Source organism: Macrotis lagotis, chromosome 1 (genome assembly GCF_037893015.1).
Source record: "Macrotis lagotis isolate mMagLag1 chromosome 1, bilby.v1.9.chrom.fasta, whole genome shotgun sequence".
In the NCBI taxonomy this organism is placed as follows: domain Eukaryota; kingdom Metazoa; phylum Chordata; class Mammalia; order Peramelemorphia; family Peramelidae; genus Macrotis; species Macrotis lagotis.
In genome coordinates, this window is record NC_133658.1 from 128454141 (window position 1) to 128472354 (window position 18214).

The following is an 18214-nucleotide window of genomic DNA, read 5'->3' on the forward strand; positions in this document are numbered from 1 at the left end:
GCTTGCTATCAAAAAATGTTATGTCTCAAAGAAGTGATAAAATCTGTGAATCATCCAGTATCTTGCCATGCCAGTTGTTTCAGAACCATTATAGAAATGACCCTGCTAGGTTTCCTCATCCCGCAATGACTAAGATACATAGATGCTTATAACATTCCTTTGACTATTGTGTTCTTCATGGATATCTTAGTATCTGTCCCTAGTATATTTATTATTTGTTTCTTATTCTTTTGACATGAATGTTTCACTTTTAGAGCCAATTGATTATGCCTTCTTCATGTTAAATTGCCAGGAGTATTCTGGGATAACCAAAAAAATCACTGATAAACTGCATTTGAAAATAACATCTTTAGTAGTCAATGAGTGCATGCTTCTGCAATTGTGTTACAGGTTGTGTACTGTATTAAGAATGTTGCTTGTACTTTATTTGATTTCTACTATAGACCTCCAATTCTGAATTCTCATTCTAAGCATTCTACTGAAAAAACTGATATTTGACTAAACAACTTCATAAAGGTTATTGGAACCTTTCATTTGAGGAACTGAAAAATAAACTCAAGGGGAGAGAGGTTGATTTGCAGAACATAAGCTCTCAATTCTTCCTGGTGTTGCACCCCATAATACACCTTTTGCCCCTTCAGATACATCTCAATTATTTGCCAGAATGTTATAGCAGTGATGAAAAAATGCTCTTGCCATGTTTGCTGAATTGGTTATTTGCATGGCCTAAAGATATTTGGGGACAGAATGATTAACCTGTAGGTTTTGTGTAGTAGGCATTCTTGGCAGTTATCTACTTATAGTAAAACATTTGCTGTTAGTAATAAAACATTTTAAAAAATAAAAGCTTTTTGGGACAACTATTAAAATATTGCTGCTTGTGTTTTTAAACACTTTTTCCTATTAAGTCATGGTATTAATGGAAGGATCACTGGTTTTAGAATCTGAAGACAGATTTGCAACCTGATTCTATTACTATCTCTGACTTTGGTTAAGTTATTTTCCTACCAAAGTGAACCGTGACCAAAAGAAAATCTCTGGTTGACCTTTTACTTTTTCTCACTCCAGTCTATGGTCACCTGAACCTAAGAAAGTGAAGAATATGTGTAGTGAATTGATATGTAAACTGAAACTGTCATTGACTTTTCCTCCCCAGTGTAGCTGTTATTTCCTTTACAGTCTCTAGTAGCAATATTTCTCTTTGTTCTTCAGATTTGCATTCTATCAAATTGACACATCTTTTTCCATATTGAAAGATCTTCAGAAGAGGAGCATTTTAAGTTCATACTGGGGCAAAAAAAATGATGATACCATTGAAAATATTTTATATTATTGTGACTTTGAAAGAGCATTTGAACTAAATACTTAGGAGCTATTGGTTTCTGGGTAAATTAGCTATTAAAAGGTTGGTAATGGAATGGTCAGTTTTCAAAAACATGGAATATACAATAATATACAATATAATACACAATTTGCATATACAAATGTACAATAAAACCTTCCCATGCCAGTTTAAATGCCTAGGGTGGGGGGGAACTGAATAGCCATTTTTTTAAGGTTAATAAATAGTAAATATAGAGAATACCAAGAAATACAAAGTAGATAAACAGAATATTGAAGAATTTAAAAAGCACAATTAGGGATATTGCAGCTGTGTTCATTATATGCTACTGATGTGAATGTATAATTGAATAGAATGGGTATGAGTTAGTGATTGTCAGGCTACCTCTGTTTAAATCTGCTTTTGGTTGTAAAATTGACCTATACTATATAAAGGACAAGAGCTTACTGTTTGCCTTAGTACCTAATATTAACTATGAGTGGGAAAAGAGATGACTAGATTATGATTCACATTTCCCTCTGTCAGAGTAGTCTGATTCAAAAAATCGTTGTCTCAATTACTTCACCTCTTAACTACCTCACTGGGTTGTTGTGAGAAAGGAACTTAGTAAAATTTAAAACTCAATAGAAATCAAAATTAGAACTATAGGCACTGCACTATTATTTTAGTGAGTTGTTTGTCATTTTCAGGTTATCCCTTAACTGTAATCTCCCTGTTCCTAGCTCATTCTCTACTTCCCTGTCTACCCCCATGACCTCCCCCACACCCAATCTCACCTCTTCCAAAATCTCCCAGAATCTCCCTGGTTCTCCCACATCCCAATCCACACATCCATCTAAAAGTCCCTCCCTCACCCTGTCCCCCATTTTTCTCACCTCTCAGATGTTTAGAAGACTTGCACCCTTCCAGATTATTTCCTCTTTAACCCAGATGAGACTAAAGTTTCAACATTACCAACTCTCCAGCCCCTCCATCTGTTCTTCCTTTCATGCCCCATTTTTATAATTGCTCCCTTTTACTTTTTCTTACTCAATTATGTTTTTTATAATCTCTCCATATATAACTCAGCCCCAGCCATTGTTTTAAAGTGTCTTAGTAATGACGAGTTTCAAGAATACTGATAACATTTTCATCTATGTGTAAATAAATATATATAAGTATGTATAAATTAGTTTGACCTTAATGAGTGCCTTATAATTAGTTTTTAAGGTCCTTATTGTTATTCTGGATCTTTTAGTATTGCATATTCCAAGGAGATCTGGTCTTTTTGTTGCAGATATTTGAGAAAGTCTTTCAGTTTGTCAGATGTCCACTTTTCATTCAGATTTATTCTCAACTTTTCTGAATTATAAAATAAAAGAGAATGATTAAGCAGAGGAAAAAGGACTTGACTGTAGATAAATACTTGGGTGTGAAAGAAGATACGGATTCATATTCACAGGAAGACAGTTTAAAAACAACAAAAAAGCCACTATTGAAAAGTGTAACATCAAATGGTCATAAACCCAAAAGAACTGAATTTGGAAGAATTTAGAAAAGAATTAAAAATCAAGAGAGAGGAAAATTAGAGGAAAAATAAAAGCAAGAAAAAATTTATTAACGTAGATATTTCATTTGTTTTTCCAATTGCATACAATGGTAGTTTTTACCAATCTTTTGTTTTTTGTAACATTTTGAGTTTTACAATATCTCCCCTCCCCCCCATCTGGAAAGCAATCTGATACAGGTTTTACATTTGTAACCATGCCAAACATAGATTGAAATTGAACATGTGAGAGAAGAATCTCCAAAAAGAAGAAAACAGATGACAAAATTATGTAATGCAAAAGACAACTTTTAAAAATTAAAGATAATAAGCCTTGTTCTTCATTTGAACTCCATGGTTCTTTCTCTGGATACAGATGGTGCTTTTCATCATGGATCCCCTAAAACTGTCCCTGATTATTATTCTGCTGAAATGAACAAGTCCATCAAGGTTGACCATCACCCCATCTTGTTGTGTGTCTAATATTCTGGTTCTCATTTCCATATCAATTCAAGGCTTTTCTGAAATCTTGTTCCTTCATGATTTCTTATAGAACAATAGTGTTCCATCATATACATATACCACAATTTGTTCTGCCTTGCCCCAATGATGGGCATTCCCTCAATTTCCAGTTCTTTGCCACTACAGAATTGCTATGAATATTTTTGTACATGTGGAATTTTTAAACCTTTTCATGATTTCTTAAGGATACAAACCAGTAGTGGTATTGTATCAAAAGGTATGTACATTTTTATTGCCCTTTGGGCATAATTCCAAATTGTTCTCCAGAAAGTTTGGGATCAGTCACAACAATACCAACAATGCATTAGTGTTACAGATTTCCCACATCCCCTCCAACATTGATCATTTCCCTTTCTAGTCATATTGGCCAATCTGAGAGGTGTGAGATGGTACCTCAGGGATGCTTTAATTTCCATTTCTCTAATCAATAATGATTTTAGAGTAATTTTTCATATGAATATAGATGGCTTTTATTTCTTTGAGAATTGTCTTTCCATAACCTTTGGCCACCTATCAACTGGGAAATGATGTGTGTGTGTGTGTGTATACACATATATATATGACTTCTATATATTTTAGAAATTAATCCTTTGTTAAAATTGTTTCCCAATTTACTACATTCTTTTTAATCTTGGTTATAGTGCTTTTATTTGTGCAAAAACTTTAATGGAATCAAAATTATCCAGTTTGTTTTTTTTATAATATTTTCCATCTCTTCTTTGGTCATAAACTACTTCCCTTTCCATAGATCTAACAGGTAAAGTATTCTTTGTTCTCCTGATTTGATTATAATTTTTTTGTCTAAATTCTGCATCTATTTTGACCTTATCTGGTTTATAGGATGTGAGATGTTGGTCTAATCCTAGTTTCTGCCATACTTTCAGTTTTTTCAGCAGTTTTTATTGAAGAATGAATACTTATCCCAGAAGCTAGAGTATTTGGGGTTTATCAAATAGCAGATTACTATCATCATTTCCTGCTGTCTTTTTTGCACCTAATCTGTTCTACTGAACCACCATTCTATTTCTTAGCCAGTACCAGATAGTTTTGATGACTGTTGCTTTATAATATTATTTTAGATCTGATAAGGCTAGGCCATCTTCCTTTGCAGTTTTAGTTCCTTTGATGTTCTTGACCTTTTTTCCCTCCATATGAATTTAGTTACTATTTTTTCTAGTTCTATAAAATAATTTTTTGGAAGTTTGGTGTGGCGCTAAAGTTTAATTTAGGTAAAATTGTCATTTTTATTAAATTAGCTCAGCCTACCCAAGAGCTTATTTAGATCCGACTTTATTTGTGTGAAAAGTGTTTTATAGTTTACCTGCCAAGGTAGACACCCAAATATTTTATGTATGTTGTCTGAAGCTATTTTAAATGGAATTTCTATTTCTATCTCTTACTGCTGTATCTTGTTAGTAATGTAAAGAAATGTTGAAGATTTAAGTGGGTTTATTTAAATACTGTGACTTCGTTAAAGTTGCTAATTATTTCCAATAGTTTTTTAGGTGATTTTCTAAGATTCTCCAGGCATACCATCATATCATCTGCGAAGAGTGAAAATTTTGTTTCTTCATTACTTATTCTATTTCCTTCAATTTCTTTTTTCTTATTATTAAAACTAACACTTCTAATACAATATTGAATAATAGTGGTGATATCAGTCATCCTAGTTTCACCCTGATCTAACTGGAAATGCTTCTAGCTTATCCCCATTCCATATAATGCTTGCTGATAGATTCAGATAGATACTGCTGATCATTTTAAGGACTAATCCATTTTATTCCTATTGTCTCTAGTGTTTTTAGTAGGAATGGGTGCTATATTTTGTTAAAATATTTTTCAGCATTTATTGAGATAACATGATTTGTTAGGTTTGTTATTGATATGTCAATTATGCTGATAGCTTTCCTAATTCAATTCAAGAAAATTATGAAAAGAAAGTTAAGCAATTGGAAAAAAGATGTTTAACTTCTTAAGAAAATAATTCCTTAAAAACTAGATTTTGGCAAGAGGAAGCACATGATGTTATAATGGACCTAGAAATAATGAAACTAGAAAAAATAGAGAATCTGAAGCATCTCATTAGAAAAGCAACTGATCTGTAGAGCATATTGCAAAGATAAGAATTGTTACTCTACTTGAGAGTAAGATTAAAATAATAATCTGGATACAATATTACAAGAAATTATTAAGAGAAATTACCCTGAAGTTCTAGAACAAGAGGGGAAAGTATATAAATAGAAAAACATCTATCTCTTGTCACCCAAAAGATATCCCAGGAGTAAAACTTCCAGGAGTGACCAAGCCAAGTTTAAATTCTCAGGGTTAAGGAGAAAATATTGCAACCAGAAACTAAAAGATCATAGATCTTGAAGAGTCTGTTTCCCTTTCTTCTAAATCTTTACAATCCAGATGCTGATTTTCTCATTTGACTGAAACTGCTTTTCTCAAAATAACTCATGATCTCTTAATTGCCGAACCCAATGACCTTTTCTCAATTCCCATTCTTCTTGATATGATTTTTCTAGGTTTTGGGGACACCTGATTCTCTCTTTCCTATCAGACTCTCTTCCTTCTCAATCTGTTGGATCTTTGTTAGGACAATGCCCTCTAAACCGAGCTTTCCCCTAGATTTCTTTCTTGTACCTTTCCTCCCTCTGCTCTTCTCCTCAGCTCCCATTGATTTAATTACTTTCTCTGTGCTGATGATTTTCATATTTATCCTGTTCTAATCTGTCTGTTGACCTTCAATCCCTCCTATTCTTGGTTGACCTCTGATCTCACATCTCCAACTGTCTTTCAGACATTAAATTGAATGTCCAATAGACACTTTAAACATTATCTCCAGAACAAATTCGTCTTTCCTCCTTTCCCTTCCTATCCTTGTTACCATAGGAGGCATTATCATCCTCTCAGTCCCTCAGTTTGTAATCTAAGAGTCTTCCTGCACTCTTCACTCCCCCCACCCACCCCAGTCTATTGCCAAGACCTTTCATTTTCACCTTTGCAGCATCTTTTTAATACACCCTCTTCTCTCTGAAAATGCCACCACCCTGGTTCAAGCCCTCATGCTTAAGATTATTTGTAATTATAGCCTGATGGTGGCTCTCCTTGTTGACTTCAAGTCTTACTGTTCCCATCCAACCTCCATTCAATCGCCAAAGTGATTATCCTAAAACATAGATCTGTTCACATCACCCCACCCCCAACAACCATTTGATAAACTGCTGACTCCCTATTGCCTCCAGAATCAAATACAAAATCCCATCTGCAGACCCCTTCAGGGCAGCTGGTGGTGCAGTGGATAGAGCACTAACCCTGAAGTCTGAGGTCTTGGCTTCAAATACAGTCTCAGACACTTGACACTAGCTGTGTGACCCTGGGCAAGTCACTTAACCCTGATTGCCTCACGTCCAGGACAGCTATGTTTCCTGATTCATATCTGGCCAACTAGACCCAGATGATTCTGGAGGAGAAAGTGAGGCTGGTCACCCAACACACCCCAAATCCAATTCACTCACTTGCATGGTCTTCTTTGAAAACAAAGAACAAACATCATCAATGGCCCTCCCTCCAATTTTTCAGGGTCTTTACACCTTACTTCACAGCACATATGCTTTGATCCAGTGATGTTGGCCTGTTTGTTGAAGGGGACACTTCATCTATAGCCTCTGGGTCTTTTCTCTGACTATCCCATTCCTTGCAATCTCTACTCTTTGTCTCCATCTACTGGTTTTCTTCAAATCCTAATTAAAATTCAATCTTCTATAGCAAGCCTTTCCCAGTTCCTCAATTCTAGTGCCTTCCCTCTTTTAATTATTTTCTATTTATCCTGTATGTAGGTTATTTGTATATATTTCTTTGTATGTTATCTCCCCTCCCCCAAATTGTGAGTTCCTTGTGGCAAGAACTGTCTTTTGCCTCTTTATACTTGGGTTGGTGCCTATATAATTGATGCTTAATAAATGTTTATTGACTGGGGTGCTCCAAGTGACCCTTCAATTTTTTTTCTTTAGATTTTTCAAGGCAATGGGGTTAAGTGACTTGCCCAAGGCCACATGGCTAGGTAATTATTGTCTGAGGCTGGATTTGAACTCAGGTACTCCTGACTTCAGGGCCAGTGCTCTATCCACTGCGCCACCTAGCCGCCCCAGACTCTCCAATCTTAATAAATGTCACTAACAAAATGCTCCTAATCCGTGGTCCCTTTATCAAATAAAATGCCTCTGAGTTATTGAATCAATCAAGACTACAAACAATGTGAATAGATCCCAATTTGGGAGGAGTGATATGTTTCAAGGCCATTGGCAGAAATCAAATGACTATATAGGAAATATATTAGCATTTGTTGAAAGAAATGTGTCTCTGAGACTATGTGTCAAGGACCCTCTGTGGACCCAACTTGTCAGGGACCATGGGAGTTAGGAGAGTGAGACTGTTGTGGGAAGTACAATGATATTAATCCATTGAGTTCATCAGATTTCCCAAATTCCAAGCTTGGACAGCCACCTACACATGTATTCAATGAAAAATCACTGGCTCTTCTTTGGTTTTGGTTTTTTTAAATGATAGTTGCACTCATTTGGAAGGTTGATGCTTTGTCCTAAAGTAATGCCCCAAATTGAGAGAAGATAAAAGCTAGTTCATCCCTATATATTTAAAATATCTAATGGTTACTTTAGAGCAGTGATTCTTTTTTAAATTGTTTTTTGAATTTTACAATCACCCACCCCAATTTCACTTCCCTCTCCCCACCTCCCACAGAAGGCAGTCTGTTAGTTTTTACATTGTTTCCATGGTATACACTGATCAAAATTGAATGTGTTGAGAGAAATCATAAAATGTAAGAGATAGCAAAATTACATAATAAGATACCTTTTTAAAAAAAAATTAAAGGTAATAATCTTTGGTCTTTATTCAAACTCCACAATTCCCTCTTTGGATACAGATGGTATTCTCCATCAAAGATACCCCAAAATTGTCTCCGATTATTGTGCTGATAAAATGAACAAGTCCATCAAGATTGATCATCAACCCCATGGTTTTTGTTATGATGTACAATGTTCTTCTGGTTCTGCTCATCTCGAACAGCATCAGTTCATGCAAATCCTTCCAGGCTTGCCTGAATTCCCAACCCTCCTGGTTTCTAATAGAACATTAGTGTTCTATAATGTGCATATACCACAATTTGTTCAGTCATTTCCCAATTGATGGACATTTACTCAATTTCCAGTTCTTGCCACCACAAACAGGGCTGCTATGAATATTTTTGTATGAGTGATGTTTTTACCCTTTTTTATCATCTCTTCAGGGTATAGACCCAATAGTGGTATTGTTAGATCAAAGAGTATGCACATTTTTATTGTCCTTTGGGTGTAATTCCAAGTGCTCTCCAGAAAGGCTGGATGAGTTCCCAGCTCCATCAGCAATGTATTAGTGTCCCAGATTTCCCATATCCCTTCCAACATTGATCACTGTCTTTTCTGGTCATGTTGGCCAGTCTGAGAGGTATAAGCTGGTATCTCAGAGAGCTTTAATTTGCATTTCTCTAATCAGTAATGATTTAGAGCAATTTTTCATATGACTATGGATCGTGTTGATTTTCTTATCTGTAAATTGCCTCTTTGAGCAGTGGATCTTAACCTCTTCTGTTGTGCCCCAAAGGATTTTAAAACTGTTTTAATTTTGGTAATATACCTGGGTCACTTTGATTCTCCCTCTGTAAGCTCTCCATCACCATGCATCATGCATACTCTGAGTGTCTCTTCTTTTCAAGGGAACAGATAAAAAATGGTTAACTAGTCTGTTAGTGTCCAGAAGAACTAAATGAAGCCAATGAGCTCATGGGGACATCAGAATGACACCTTTGGTTTCATTAAAAACTATAACCCCGGGGCAGCTAGGTGGTGCGGTGGATAGAGCAGAGCACCTTCCCTGGAGTCAGGAGTACCTGAGTTCAAATGTAACCTCAGACACTTAATAATTACCCAGCTGTGTGCCCTTGGGCAAGCCACTTAACCCTATTTACCTTGCAACCCCCCCCCCCCAAAAAACAACTCTATAAGCCAATTGTCTATAAATGTTTGATAATGTAGAATGTAGAAGCAGTGGGGAAACTATGTTCATAATTAGGCAATTGCTTAGAAAGCAAAATCTTACTAATCTGCTTTTCACTATAATTTGCCAAATTCAAATTTATTTGAAAAACCAACAATGAGAGTTTGTTCAAATTCTTATTTTCTGAGAAGCAACTGACTTTTTAATTTCTTAAGTTGGGAATAACACCTTCATATACCTCAATATAGAATTGAGTTACTTATGAAATGGTAACATTTATTTTCTTGGTCTGGGTTACTTCTGAGTTAGTAATTACATTAGAAATTTAAAAACTTATATTCTATGTACTGAGTTCACAATTCTTGAGGTGAGCAGGGAGTATGAAAATGCAACGTTTTGGAGTTCCCTTCCCCTACATCTGATCTGCTTCCCTTTCCATTATTCTGGTTGACATCTTTTTTCTTCCTCCATCGTGTATTCCTTGAGGACCTCCTCTTCTGATTTGACCAGCACCCTCTACAATTACTCATTCATCCCACACTTTTCTCTTGACCACCAGTTCTCTCACCCAGTAATCACTGTTCCCTCCCAAATTACTCTCATATCTGATTTTAGGCCAGGAGAACCTAGTATATAATAACTTCTTATTAAACTTTGAATTGAAAATAGGCTTTTCATATTGAAATAGGGTAGTGAAATGGGACAGGACCCTAGAGAAAACAAATCCCTACTATTTTCCCTGGTAAAAGTTATTTCTGCCTGCATAAAAAGCTTCAAGAAGGCAAGCATAAGTAGTAGATAAAAAAGGCATTTGGACTGGCCCATTCTGCACCCTCCCCCCTGCCCATGAATATATTCCCCTTTATAATCTCTAAATTTGAGAGTGATTAGTTCGCTCTTTCAGATTAGGTGGCCAACTCATCACTCAAGAACCAAGGCAGCTGGAAAATTATCCAGTGGTTTGGCAGCTGTAACTGGCTCTCAGTGCCTGAAATTCCTCTTTTCTACATTCCTAAACTGGAGAGCTAATGTCAGTTTTAGCCAATGTTTTAGCTTTAATATGACATACATAACAGCATAATTCCCACTCTTGGATTGTGACTCCAAATTAGTTATGCCAAGGATTGATAGGAGAATTGCAAAAAGTCTTCTAAGAAATGCATTAGTTTCTTGGACAAACACAGATCTCACTTTTAACTGTAGTTCTTTTTCCCCATAGATCCAGAATATTATGGGATAGTATCATTCTGGAAGAATAGGATATAGACTGTGTAACTTGTAGTTAGGAAGACCTGAATTTAAATTATGCCTCTGATACTACTTGGGTAACCATGACTAAGTCACTTTAACCTTCAAGCTCAGTTTCCTCCTTTGTAAAATAGGGGTATTAATAGCAAATATTATTATTAGTGGCTATGAAGATCATATTAGATAACTTTAGTCAGCATTTCTATAGTGCTTTAAAGTTTGCCAAGTACTTCACAAAGAACTCATTTTATCCTCACGACCAACCTGGGAAGTTAGAACTATTTTCTTCATTTTACAAATGAGGATGTGAAGGATGAGGGAGGTTAATGGTAATCATGATGACCCATTAGTAAACACCAAGTTTTAAATTGTGGTTCTGATTCCAATTAGAGGGCTCTATCCACTGTCACCTATTTGCCTTCAGATAACAAACCTTATAATGTTATATAAATACTATTATTATTCTATGACAATAGCTATAATAATAATAGCTAGCATTTATAGAGCACCTATTGTGAACCAAGCATGATGCTAAGTGACTTATAAATATCAAATCTGATCCTCATAACAATCCTGCAAGATAGGCTTTTATACCAATTTTGCAATTGAGATAACTGAGGCAAGCAATTTAAATGACCTTCTCAGTATTATATAGATAGTGAGTGTCTGAGATTTAAACTCAAGTCTTTCTCACTCCAGGCCTAGTGATCTATCTACCAAATCTCCTGTTATTAGAATGATTTGTGCAAGGAACAGTAAGAATGCTATTGTCACCGACTCACAGAACATGTCAGAATATAGAAGGTGTAAGAAGACTGGAAAGATGGTAGGGAGAAGCCCATTGCAAAGAACATTAAATGACAAACATAGGGTTTTATATTTGGATGTGATTTGGATATAATAATACTGTATTTACATGAAATATAAGATTTTATCTTAGAAATAATAGAGTGGCACTGAGAGTTTGGACTCAACTGAAAAATGACTGAACAACAACAACAAGCCAGTTTCTGCTAAACTGCATTCGATTTTTTCCAGTAATTTTTGTGAAATAGTGAGTTCTTGGGGCAGGTAGGTGGCAGAGTGTAATAAGTATGGAAAAGGAAGATTTGAGTTGTGTCTGACTCTTTGTGACCCTATTTGAGATTTTCTTGGTGAGATATTAGAGTAGTTTAATTTTCAGATGAGGAAACTGAGGTAAAGAAGGTTAAGTGACTTGCTCAGGATCAAGCAGCTGGGAAGTATCTGAGACCAGATTTGAATTCACAGATATCATGCCATATTCTCTACCCACTGTACTACCTGGCTGCTTACAATAGAGAGGCACTCAAACTTATCAATTAGGAAGGTGTAAACGTTAGATCTAGGCTTTAGAAATATCTTTGACAGCTTTTTGAATGCCAGCTAACTAGAAGATTAATTTCTGTAGAAAGAGTTTCATTTGTGATGGAGACTAACAGGTAGCGTAATAATCTGGGTTTTAGGAGATAAGTATCTGCATAAAGGTGACTGTAGAGAAATTTATTTTAGTAAAATAAAATTGACAGACCCTGGCAATAGATTGCATATGAAGATTGTGATGAGAGAGCAAAGAGTTGGAATTTCACCTTGGTTTTTGAATCTGGGTAACTATGGAGATGGCAGTGCCCTTGATAGATAATAGAGAAATTAGGAAGAGATAAAGGTTTGTGAGAAAAGATAATGATTTCAGTTTTGTGCCTGCTGAGTTTAAGAAATCTATTTGACATTCACTTCAAGATGTCCAACTGGCGATTGAAAGTGGTTTGTTTTTAAGTCATTTTTTCAGTCAAGTCTGACTCTCTGTGACCCCTATTTGGAGTTTTCTTGGCAAAGAGTGGTTTGCCATTTCCTTCTCCAGCTCATTTTACAGATGAGAAAACCAAGATGAACAGGGTTAAGTGACTTTCCTTGAGTCAAACAGTTATATTTGAACATGGGAAGATGGATCTTCTGATTTTAAGTCCAATGCCTAAGCTGCACGTAATGGAAAGGAAAAGGCTGAATAAGTAGATTTGAGAATAATATGCACAGAGATCATGAATGAATCCTCAGAAGATGATGAGATCACCTAGAGAGAAACAGCATAGAGGGGGAAAAAAGGAAAGCATTTACCATTTGGGTTTATTTAAAACTGAATTAATGTCAGGACCTAAAGAACAATACTACCAATTTGGAAGGGCAGTCTCTAGAAATAGCATGTGGTTCATTTGTTTCATTTATGTACAACACTTTGTGACCCCATTTGAGGTTTTCTTGGCAAAGATACTGGACTGGTTTACTATTTCCTTCTCCAGCTCCTTTTGTAGAAGAGGAAACTGAGGTGAACAAAATTAAGTTCCTTGCCCATGTTCATACAGTTATTGTTTGAGGTCAGATTTGAAGTCTGGAAGCATGACATAATGGAAAGAGGGCTAGACTTGGTGTCAGGAGACATAGGTTTGAATTCTGACTGAGATATTTATTAATTCCATGAACCCAAGGAGAGTTACATCACCACTGAAATCTGGCTTCCTCATATATAAAATGGAAATAATAAGGCTTTTGTTACCTGCTTCAAAATATGGTTGGGAGAATAAAATGAGATAATGTATCTAAAGTACTCCATACAGACAAATGTAAAACTCTCTGTTAGAAAAACCAACTATTTAAACTCATGATGGAGATGTAGATAGAAAATAACATGAGAAGTTTTTGTGCTTATTGGACCATAAGCTCAATATTAACTAATGCAATATGGTAATCCAAAAAGTTGATGCAAACTTCAACCAAATTAAAAGCAGCATAGCATTCATAATGAGAGAGAGGTAAAGTTTTCTTGTCAAACCACATTTAAAAACATTGATTTCTGTTCTGTGTCTCATAATTTTTAGGGGAGGATCTTGATAAACTGAAACACATTCAAAGAAGGACCAACAAAATGGTAAAGGGATTAAAAGTGCTGCCTGGAAGGCCTGAGTAACTGAGGAACTGGCCATATTTATTGCTGAGAAAAGAAGATGTTGGGTGGAGGGTCTGGAAGAGAGTTGGATCATTAACTTTAGATGTTTGAAAGGCATATAGAAGATGGTTTCAGTTTTCTTTTGCTTGATTCCAGACAATAAAGCCAAGAGCAATGAGTAGATATTTCCAAAGGGGTAGATTTCAGCCCTGTATAAGAAAAATATTCTAACCAATAAAGGCTGACCCAAAATGAAATAAATGGACTTCGTTGGGCTATTGTGGTTGCTTATCAGGGATGTCACAGGAGAGATGCCTGCTCAGATAAGGATTGAACTAAATGACTTTGGTGCTTCTACCAGTTCTGTGATTCTAGGTGCCTACTTCAAACACCCTTCTTGGCAAGGACTTGAATTCTATCATCCTCACTTCCAAAGTAATCTCACTGAGGGATGGAAATTTGACTTGTGAATTATGGCATTCCCAAGTGAGGATTCCCTCTACCAATGCAGATTGGAAACTTTTGCAATTTATACTCTGAGAGAGTTGCTGAGGGTGGATTTTAGTGACTTGATCAGGGCCATACAGCCCATATGTGTCTTTGTGTCTTTGTGTCTGAAAAAGAGAGTCTAGTCAAAAATTAGTAACTGAACTAGGAAAAACTACCCACTCAATGATCTTTAAAAAGAAATGAGAACATCTTTCATTTCTCTTTCTTCTCTTTTAAAACATATGGTTTGGAACTCTAGCAATTCTCCCTTGGTCTTCCCAGCAGTAACTCTAGTGATTACATGACAATGAATCCTTGTGCTTGACTCTTTGAACCTCAGCCTAGATCTTTTTTTTTAGGTTTTTTTTTTTTTTGCAAGGCAAATGGGGTTAAGTGGCTTGCCCAAGGCCACACAGCTAGGTAACTATTAAGTGTCTGAGACCGGATTTGAACCCAGGTACTCCTGACTCCAAGGCTGGTGCTTTATCCACTATGCCACCTAGCCACCCCCTCAGCCTAGATCTTAAATATGTTTGCTTTTTTCTGTTTTGTATTTTTTTCCTCTAATCATAGGTATCCCAACAGTGATACTGAAATATATATTTGTAGTGTTGGTAGCTACTTTGTGAGTCTGAGAGGGGTGTTCCTGGGTGTAGACTGGTAACAGAGATGCCAGGGGGTTCAGTTGTCCCATAAAAATCCCAGAAGTCTTGATGTCCTGGGACAATATAATAGAAGCGATGGTTCTCTTTTTATGGACTCCTGTAAGTTCTTTGCTTCTTTAAGATTCCTGGGTAGCTTTCCTACCTATTGAAAGAGTATAATAAGAATTGTAAGTTATTTCATCATATTTTGGGCATTTACCATTAAACACTGGTTAGTACTTTGTATTTGAAGCATTTCTTTTGAAGCAGAAAAGTAGTTGCTTAATACTAGTTTGTATGTGTAGACTCTAGAAATTAAATATACTTATGAGTCTCCAAAATATGGGCACAATGAACCAGGGACTGAGCCAAGAAGCTTGAATCCCTTTCTTGTGAACCAGGAAACTCCAACACTGAAGCTAAGCCATGTAATTTCTGACCTGGAGTCCTTGTGAGAGAGTGGTCCCCTAGGTCCCCCTAGGGTGAATTAAGTCTCAGCATTTGCCTTAACAAGTGAAAAGTCTTCAGGTTGACTTGGCAGTGAACTGAACTTCTCTCTGCCTTTCATCTCTCTGTCTAGCAGAGTTTACAAAGACTCATTAATAGGAATATAACCAGCAGAGGATAAATCCTTTGACCCTTGTCACTGATGAGGAGAGTATCCTAAGGATACCTGTCGGGGGAGTCAATGACAAGTGTCTCTAAATCATAGGTCCTTGAAGTGGTAATAGTTATTATGTAGGGAACAATATTTATCTACAAGTGGTAATAACAATAGTAACAGCTAACATTTGAATACTACTTAGATCTGCAAAGCACTTTAAAAACTTCTCATTTGATTTTTACAACAACCCTGGTAGAAAGATGCTTACCATTGCGAAAAGGAAACTGAGGTAGACAGATTAAGTGATATCACTCAGCTATGAGGTGTCTGAGATACTCCAAATCTATCTACAGACCACCTAAAGTAAGTGTTCTAGATGTTGGAGCCCCTTTGGAAATAAACTATAGAATGGCCTGTGACAAATATTAGCCAGTGGGAATATCTCTAGGAAAATAACCTGAGGTGAGTTTATTTTTCTCTTGGAGTTAGGCAGTTTCCCCAAAGTGCTCCAGTTCAGCTGTCTCAGAGCAGTCTGCCCAAGGAGCCAACTCATTTGGCTGTTTTCAGAGTGTGAGACAGCAGAGGAAGCTGCTTTCACAGGCTCTTCTCAGGATGATCAATCTTGCTGAAAAAAAGAAAGACCTTGATTAAAGAATACAGTAGCTTGATGGGACCCAAAAAGGAGCTGTGTGTGTGTGTGTGTGTGTGTGAAGGGCTGGCAGTGGCATTCTCCACTCATTTTCCTCCCTCTTTCTATTCTGTGACATTTATTCTCCTGAGCTTGAGAAATGAACTATCATATTGTGGAATTTTGGCTGAAGATTGAAAAAAGAAAATTCAGACCAGCAATGAAACAGGAGGTGATATTCTGGCTGGAAGACCATGGAAAAGGAAATAGAGCAAGGGTTTCCATGGCGTCTTCGTTGCTGTTTACAACAACAGAAGTTTTCTGACAAAAGGGCTTCATATTTAATAACCATCAACTCACAAGGGCCTCTTCTCCCTCTCATTGTATCTTGGTAATTCACATCATATGGCAGAAGACTAATTTTTTTATTCCTGGATGTGGTGCTTTTCAGCCAAAGGCCTCCAAAATCCACTGATAAAAATCGGACTCCCAACTCTACTTAAGTAGTGCTTCATTGGTTTTGGAATAATAAATTTAGAGCTGGAGAGATCTCATAGGTCATCCTGTTCAAAACCTATGCTGTTTTTTTTACAAATGAAGAAACTGAGGTCCCCAAGGGGAAGTGATTTAATCAGTCACCCAGACAGGTGGGATTTGAACCTATGGTCTCAGGGACCTTTCCCCTACACTTGTACCCTTATTTATGCTCATTGAGGGTTTAGCCATCTTTAAGATCCAACTCAAATACCATTACTACCAGCAAGTATCCCTTGATTCAGCCATGCCAGAAGTAATTTTTGACATTCCGTAGTACTTTGCATCTCTTTTATAAAACAATTTCTTTCTTTATTATATTGTGATTAGCTATGTCATAGGATTCTAGATTTAGAATTGCAAAATACCATAGAAATCATCTAACCCAACTTCTTATTTTTGTTTTACAGATGAGGGAACTGAGGCTCAGAGAGATTAAGTTACTTATCCAGGGTTATATTACTTTTAAATGGCTGAAACAAGATCTGAGCTCTTGTTTTCTAATGTCATAGGACAGTTGAGTACAATGGCTAGAGCACCAGGAGTCAGGAAGGCTCATCCTTCTGAGTTCATATCCAGACCCTGGACAAGTCACTTTACCCTGTTTGCCTCAGTTTCTCCATCTGTAAAATGAACTGGGGACATTCATTAACAAAGGACAAGAACCAACTAATCAACCAAAATGAGCTGGGGAGGAAAATGGCAAACCACTCCAGGATCTTGGCCAAGAAAACTCCAAATACCTTCACAAAGAGTTGATACAACTGAAAATAACTGAACTGAACTTGTAATGTTAAAACCATATTGCCTTTCTATACATCCTTGATGTGGTGAATGGTCAATGGAAGTAGCAATGCTTGAGTCTGAAGTCAAAGGGTCTGGCACTCACTACCTGGGTGACTTTGGTCAGATCACTTAATTACTCTTGGACTTATGGGGCTCTTCATCTGTAAAATCAGGGAGTTGCCCTTGACAGCCTTTGAGGTCCCTTTCATCTCTTAGTCTATGATCCTATGATCTCAAGCTTCCTTTTGTTACCAAAATCCATTTCTTGAGCACTCGTATTCTTCCAGCAGTGCTCTAGAGTCACAAATCTAAGGGAGTGAACATCTGTCTTTGATGAATATTATCTTGTTTGAACCTTACAGCAAAGCTACCAGGTAGGCACTGTTATTGTTCTATTTTATATTGAGGAAACTGAAGCAAAGAGAGGTTTAAATGACTTTCCAGGGTCACACAGCTGTAAGTGTCTGAGGCTAATTGTGAATTTGTAGTGTTTTCCTGACTCCCTGTCCAGTACACCATATTCTGTGATCTTTAGCTATTCTTGCCTCTCAGAAGAATCATAATTTTCAACTGCACAAAAGTCTATAGAAAGATTCTGGGTTAGAAGAGAGAAGTTTTAAATGTGGTTTCTTCTAAGTAATCAGGATGACACCAGTACAAGTATGTTTTACTTAATTCATGATGTGGTAATTCGTCCTTTCTTCACTATGTCTCCTCCTTGTTCATAGTACTCATTTTAATTAATTTTACTAACGACTCTTCCAACAATGTGCTGCAGTATACTCAACACCCTCTTAGGTCGTCAATCAAGCTTTCAGTCTGTGGTAGAGAAGGCAGGTGCATGGAATAGCACCCTGAGAAATGATCACGGAGAAA